At 43.4% G+C, this 8035-nt stretch overlaps 1 long non-coding RNA gene across 1 annotated transcript; it reads right to left on the bottom strand.

Annotated features, from left to right (window-relative positions):
• Positions 1–244: 244 nt before the first annotated feature.
• LOC307211391 lies at positions 245–6501 on the bottom strand. The gene is made up of 3 exons (XR_013836417.1): positions 5988–6501; positions 5107–5227; positions 245–1189 (listed from the first exon to the last, which is right to left on the bottom strand). It is a non-coding gene; the product is annotated as an uncharacterized lncRNA (long non-coding RNA).
• Positions 6502–8035: the final 1534 nt, after the last annotated feature.

Here is an 8035-nt window from a genome sequence, read left to right as displayed (position 1 = left end):
TAAAGAGTTACATACATTGGTAGGATTGACAGAACACTTGTAGTAAAAATTTGAATTATGGATGGGCAAATGATTTATAAAAATAGAGTTATGAAAGGGATGCAGAGGGGGAAATCACTACATTAAGATGCTGCACTGGTTGGAGGGGATGCTAAGCAGCACGTCGGGGCTGCCCTCGTCCTGGCGTGAGGAGTTCGATCGACCCCTGCCTGAGAGAGAGAGAGAGAGAGAGAGAGAGGGAGGGAGGGAGGGGGACTCTTGCCCACGCCGCCCACGAGCCCAGCATGAGGCAGTTGCGGCGCTGCGGTGGCCGCTGAAGCGCCGCCCTTCTGCGTCCCTCCCTATCCCCTCCTCTTCCTCCTCCCTCAGGCTTACTCCTCAGCTGCCGCTGCCACCTCCGGCTTCCCCTGGCAGTGCGGCAGAAGTCTCGCAAGAGAGAGGCTGCCTGCCCACCCACGATGCGCGCCTGAGGGGGAAAAGGGAGAGACAGAGACACGGCAGCTTGTGCGCGTGCTCTCTCTCGTGGAGGAGGACCCCGAGTCGCTGCTTCCCTCCCGAGCCGGGCGAGCATGAAACCCGGGAAATTTAAGGGACATCATCAATAAGGGACAGCAGAGGGACACGGCGCTGGGATAAGGGAGTTTCCCGCCAAATAAGGGACAGTTGACAACTATGACAAGGAGTTCTGGGACAAAACAGCAGTTGGGACCATAAGAATGACAAAGGATATAGGAATCCACAGAACTCATGCAGAACCTGTTGCTTAAGCAAGGCTCCCCATGGCCCGTCTTCATGGGTTGCGTCAGTTTAGGGCCTCCACCAAGAAGGCTGTCACCTCTTCAGATCCAGCAGCGAAACCATAATTCTGAACCAGGAAGGCAGTAGGGCAGTGAAACTGCGGTAGTCGTTTTTGGAAGGGGAGGGGCGGATATTACATACGAATTTATCAGCGTCTGTAATTCTTACATTTTCATGTGATACACATTTAGTTACAAACAAAAATGGTGATTCACATCTGAATTTGTAGAGAGCGAACAAGATCTTCTAAAATGGCGTGGTATTCTTTGGCAGCACATTAGCCTGCAGGCAGTTTCCTAATCACAGTAACCATTTGCATAATGTAGCTGCACTTAATCCAGTATTGAGTAATTGTAGCCATAGATCACCGGGATTCATTCCGACGGCACAGCTTGAGAACAGATAAAGAAATCATTTTAGGCTTGCAAATTGAAACTTCCCGTATTGATATTGAGTGTAATGGTGGTGAAAAATATGTTTATGAACATCCAAATGTACTGCAGATGGATTCAGTGGGAGCCTGATTGCTCCACGGTAATATTACAATAAATGCAGGATGGAAAACACTCATTTTGCAGTGCAGAGTATTTTTATTGTTGCTGCCTTGTGATGATTTTATGGAATAAGGCCCTTCACCCAGTCCTGGAGCTGTTTCTGCAATGAATACCAAAGAATTCCCCCCCCCCCCTCTGATTTATTGGTGCGCTTATTGCGTTCTTGATGTAGTCCTGAAGTTAAGGAGATATTTTGGTTTTAATTTCTCTGGTAGAAAGGATCGTATTAACCATAAATTTTACACAAACTCAGCACTTGAAACAGAAAAGGTACAAAATGCTTTCAGTGCAAAATAACTAGTTGTAAAATGACAAGAAAAGCCCAAAATGAATATTTATTTTAACATTATAGTTTGCTTTTCCTCTCAGCAGCTAAATATTCCAGACAGCCTAGCCTCCTTTGGGCTACATTTGTATATGGTGACTCATCTTCAAGCCCTTAAGGTAAATGTACACTCAGGATGAGAACAATGGGAAACACCAGCAAACAAATCCCAGTTCCAGTTTTTCAGCAGAAATTACTACATTTGGTGGAGTAGAACCCCCCACCCAGCAAAAAAAAATTAATTTGTGCAAATATTCACTTTTATCCCATCGAGATAAATGCTATTTTCTCTTCTCTGGTGGTTGTTGGTTTAGTGCTCTTCTTTGCACATTCCTGACTGCTCCTCCTTTCTCCACTTCCCAGGAATAATTGTGTGGCTAATCGCACACTCGGACAAAGTGCACTTAGTGAAGGGGATTACATCATAATGCCACATGGGCCAATCAGATTTGGATGTGTGATGATTTTACTGAGGACAAGTGAAAGTGAGGGTAAGTAAATGAATTCAGTGACAATTTTCATTAGAAGTGTCAAAAAAAGGGACGAAAAGGGGGCATTTTTCTTCAGTGCCAAAAAATTACACAAAAATGCTGTGAGAGCAAATTGAGCTATTTGAATTAATTGCATCTCTAAAACACTAAGTATTATAGAGGAATATTGAAGATCTGTGTTACAATGATCTTGAAGCAGGGTTAAATTATTTGTTATTGTGAAAATACATAATTAATTATTGGTTGGTGCAATTGTAAGGTATTAATAGGTTTAAGAGACTAGGAAGGCCATAGCAAATGAGGATTTTGATATGTAAATATATGTATTTTTATATGTGTTGTCATACAAATTTCTATATTTATTATTTTTAAAATAACTTGAAATGTCTGTGTTGTTCACTGCTATACAATGTTTACTTGTGAGCACTTGTTGCTCGAAATCATATCACATGCTTTCTGCAGGGTCCTTGCAGATACCAAATTTACTGCTATGCTGCCACTTGTGGCTCCTCACTCAGAGGACACTGCAAAGTGGCTGGAATTTGCCAGCAATTGTAGGCGGAAGAACAGAAAGTCACAATGAATATTGCACACTTCCAGGAAGAGTAAGGGGTTTCCTCCCTCTTTTTTATGACTTGTAAATCTTCAAAGGTATTTGATATTTCAATTACATGGTTTGGATTTCCTGGAAGTATTTTTTAATTTTTTATCAGTACCACTCTAGAATTTATACCACTTGTTCTACTGCTAGCTTTTACATTTTCAAAGAAAATGTTTCTTTGTACTGGTAGCCTTTGGTGCAGCTTGAAATCTTTTTGTATCATGCATAGTCTTACCTAATTGCGGCTGCATAATACCACTTCTTATCCATATCAAGACTATTACAAACTGGGCGTTTCATCATTCTCAGCAATGCCTATTTCTCTCTTGCCACCCTCTTTTTTATTTTATTTTTTGTTTTTAGTTTAACACAGATTCTCATGAAGAACTCAAAAGCTTGCTTACTTCTTTATAACTTTTTAGCTGCTCCTAATAAAAGCATTTTATGACAGGGACGCAGGTGGCGCTGTGGGTTAAAGCCTCAGCGCCTAGGGCTTGCCGATCGAAAGGTCGGCGGTTCGAATCCCTGCGGCGGGGTGCGCTCCCGCTGCTCGGTCCCAGCGCCTGCCAACCTAGCAGTTCGAAAGCACCTCCGGGTGCAAGTAGATAAATAGGGACCGCTTACCAGCGGGAAGGTAAACGGCGTTTCCGTGTGCGGCTCTGGCTCGCCAGAGCAGCGATGTCACGCTGGCCACGTGACCCGGAAGTGTCTCCGGACAGCGCTGGCCCCTGGCCTCTTAAGTGAGATGGGCGCACAACCCCAGAGTCTGTCAAGACTGGCCCGTACGGGCAGGGGTACCTTTACCTTTACCTTTAATAAAAGCATTATAACACAGTTGCTTTTGGATTCCCAACCCCCATAATAGACCATTACAGGGGTCTACAGTTATTGCTTGGTTTGAGAAATCTTTTCCCCTGAAACTAATACACAGCAGTAGTTATCTGTACCAAACCTTTCTTGCAATTTATTTCTCCTATGGAACATTGCTAGGATTTTTTATAGAATCAGTTAAGATCACATTCATGGTTCTGTCCTTAAAAGAGCCAACATATGTTTATCTGATATTTCTCCAATCCATAGGAGGAAAAGGACAGCCATGAAGTAAGGAAACCCTTAGCAAAAAAATGCCCAACTCTGTTTACAAAGGAAGATATTCCTGGGATATAGGAAATCTTCTTCAGTAGTTAAGCAAGCTACTCACAACTGGCTAGCAAAACAGAATAAGAAAATAATAATAGCCAGCACTTTTGCAATTTTTTTGCCTTGCTTGCTTCTTATGAAATGTTTCAGCTTCACAACTGCACTATATTTGAATTAATGAAGTACTGACATGATATACAGTGGTACCTTGGGTTAAGAACTTAATTCGTTCTGGAGGTCCGTTTTTAACCTGAAACTGTTCTTAACCTGAGGTACCACTTTAGCTAATGGGGCCTCCTGCTGCTGCCATGCCGCCGGAGCACGATTTCTGTTCTCACACTGAAGCAAAGTTCTCAACCCGAGGTACTATTTCTGGGTTAGTGGAGTCTGTAACCTGAAGCGTCTGTAAGTGTCTGTAACCCGAGGTACCACTGTATTTTGCTCCTGCAGAGAAGGACATTTTCCCATACATGTGCTGGCACTCTTACCTGCTTACAGAAAGGCTGGCTTTATTTTTCAAAGATAAGCATTTCTTAATTGATTCAGTGCCATGGTTTAAAGGCGTTGATAAAGGTGCTTTGGTCTGTAGCACTCAATAATGAGAGAGAGAGAGAGAGAGAGAGAGAGAGAGAGAGAGAGAGAGAGAAGATTTCACAGAGAATGCTTTTCTTGACAGACAAGATAATAGACAGCAGTGCAGGAAATGTATGAGACACTGTCATCCCAGGTAAGAAAGTCAAAATAGACATTAGAGTAGCCTATGGGTGACTGATTAGGTGTGCCTGCTTTCAGCATGTTACAAGGAAGGACAGCTGCTTGCCATGGTTGTTTGTACGGCCATTGATCTCTGAGCCGGGGACTCAGTGTGATCCCTAATCCACCCTCCCACCACCCTTCTGGCTCTCTGGCAATGGTGGGAGGGTGGCTCAGGAATGGTGAAAGTGGTATGAGCAGGAGATGTCAGTAACATAGTCTGAAGCTGACGTAGTTACTTGCACCTCCTATTTCCTCCCCCTTTCTCTGTTGTCTCCTGTGTCAAATTTTAGGATACAGGTCTCTTGCACTTTTTTAAAGCATCAGACACACAGATGTAGAAGCAAAACAAATCATCTACAGTGTAGAGACAGGAGGATACCTGAGAGCAGTTCTTTTCAGCAAGACAATGAAGCTTGGGCAGGGGTATGTTTCAGGCCTCACCAATTCTCACTCTGGAAGTTGAATGGGGGCTTCTCTGTAACCATTCTGGAAACCTTCACATAAATGACCAAAATGTCAACACATGCGAATGATCATAATCCCAGATGAATTTTGTGAATGCCTGTAAAGAGAAATAGATGTTTTAACTTTCTGGAAATACATAGATAAATGCTGACAGTCAAATCCTGGAGTCTGTTCTCATTTCCCAGTGTATCTTGTTAAGTTCTTGGACAGTCACAAAATTTATCTGGGATTCTCTATGTTGTAAAGGTAAAGGGACCCCGACCATTAGGTCCAATCACAGACGACTCTGGGGTTGTGGTGCTCATCTCGCTTTATTGGCTGAGGGAGCCGGCATACAGCTTCCAGGTCATGTGGCCAGCATGACTAAGCCGCTTCTGGTGAACCAGAGCAAGGCACGGAAACGCCATTTACCTTCCCGCCGGAGCGGTACCTATTTATCTACTTGCACTTTGACGTGCTTTCGAACTGCTAGGTTGGCAGGAGCAGGGACCGAGCAACGGGAGGTCACCCCGTCGCAGGGATTCGAACCGCTGACCTTCTGATCAGCAAGTCCTAGGCTCTGTGGTTTAACCCACAGTGCCACCCGTGTCCCCTATGTTGTACCAGAAAGCAATTGCCTGCCCACTTCTAAACCATTACACTGGCCATTGGATCTTGTGGAAGAGCAAAGCAGCACAGCATGCTTCCGGCATAATATGAGGAATGGGGCAGACGTCTGCTATTTGGACTAAATGCAGACCAAGGGCAGAATGTACCTGCACTCACTGGAGAGGGTTCTGGTTCTTACAGTGCTTTCCCCTACATAATGTCCTGAAGCCCCCTATCTTGCCCCTTCCTCTTCTGCTACTGCTACTCACCAGTCAAATTGCCAGGTTTCCTAAGACTTTGCAGCAGAGCCTGGGAGCTCAGAGGTGGTGCCCCTCCGAGCAGGAAACAGTGGCTGGTGGAATGTGGCCATTCATTTGCTCAAGAGGCTTCAATATGCCCCATCAAACTCTTCCTGAGTCGGTAGCCTCTTTACTGTGGGTTTCCAATACGTATTCCATGTCTTCATTGCCAGCCTCTCTATCACCACAGAAAGAGAAATAAATTGATACTGGAAGAAAAGGGGGGTGGTTCAAATTTCAGAATGGGAGAACACTGGAGCATAGGGACCATGTGAAAGAATTTCCCACCACCACCATTTCGGTCTCCTTACCCTGGGATTTAACTCATTTTAGATATGGCACAGCAGTTCACAGCCTTGCCCTCCTGTAGCAAGAGCATTACTAAGACCCTGAGGCTGAATAATAGAAGGCTTGGGGCTTCCCTTCCTTGCTAGAGGCGGGCTGTCCACAGAAAAGGCTAACTCTAATTGCCGCCATGCTAATTTCACCTGCTGTGGACACCTGCAGAAGGTATTCTGATGCTGGCTGGTCTTAAACTCTTGGGAGAAGACTAGTCCCAAGCCACTCAAGGCTTTAGAGGACACCCAGAGACACACTGGGAGCCAGCACAGATCTTTTAAGATTGGTGTTACCTGGGCAGAGCACATAATTACATTAAGATATGTAATTATGAAATGCTTTTAAAAAAGTGTAAACAGGCCATGGGTTGCCCCACATTCACTAACACTGTTCTTGCTACAGTTCTGCATTGGCCTCAAGCAAGGAAGCTTCTCTCCCTTTGTGTTTTTTCCCCTGAACAGAACTGTTATCAGCTGTAATATTGAGGGCAAGTGATCAACAGAACTAGCTATTTAACTGTAAAAAAGAGGGAAGAGTAGCCAATTGCTATTTGATTGGGAGCTTATATGCTACATTTCACCATGGAAGTGCACTTTTTATGAATTAAGCTCCATTTCAACAATGCCTTCTTATATAAAGCAACATTGGCATGGCCTGAATGTCACAAGGGTAGCAGAACAACATGAGGGCTCTGCCACTGCTCTTTCTGGTAGATAAATCTCAGCTTGCTAGCATGTCTGGGGCCCCAGGAACACTGGAATAATAACTACCCCCTGTCTCCCGTTAGCTGAATGTATCTTTAAAGGATATTTCAGGCTGTAGAGATTTGCTTCCTGTGTGGATGGAGGAGAAATCATTCCTGAAAGCACCTTTAAAATAAGTTTATGGTTACCATGTTTGCATTAAAAACAAATCTGCTTTAACATAACATTTTGTCTAAGCATGGTCTTTTCAGTGAGGTCTGGACAGAGTGCTGCCAGTTTTGCAGATCTCTAAGTGGTCCCTTGCCTCAGGATCATTGAAATTCCACCCTATGCCTTCGCACCACTTACATGGTTACAATAGGCCTTCTGTTAGCTTTGCTCACACAGACAAAACTGCGCTCCAACTCAGGGGGTTCCTTTCCCTAATGAGCACATCTGGCCTTTATCAAGCACTTTCTGGTCATTCCATTTTCAGGATATACTTCTGCCATGCCCATTCTTAAATTCCAGTTTGGATTATTTATTCGAGTTACAACTCATCCTTTTCACAGAGGCTACTAAATACCAAATACACACACACACACACACACACACACACAACACAAGCAATGTTTAGCACACAAAGACAGTTTAAATTGATGAGCCAAAGTTGTTGGTGGATGCTTCGCTTCTGATCAATAATGATAATTTAAATGCTGTTAAATGGATTTTTTTCATATTTCAGTAATTGCATATATATCCAGAATGTAATAGAATTTAGTATTATTACAATTATTTTCTCTATTTATTTATTTACATTTAGAGCGATTATACAAAATAGAGTATCCATGACACTTTACAAAACTCAAAACAACTTGAAACCATGTAACGTATGAAATAGCATAATCACAATCATAGTAACAGCAGTAAAATATGTTGAATACTTCTATATAATGAACTTGATCCAAAATATCACATCCCAAGACATCAATATGA

This window comes from Podarcis cretensis (assembly GCF_951804945.1).
Source record: "Podarcis cretensis genome assembly, chromosome: 1".
Taxonomy (NCBI): Eukaryota; Metazoa; Chordata; class Lepidosauria; order Squamata; family Lacertidae; genus Podarcis; species Podarcis cretensis.
Note: the sequence above shows the minus strand (reverse complement) of the source record. Positions and strands in the feature narration are given on the sequence as shown.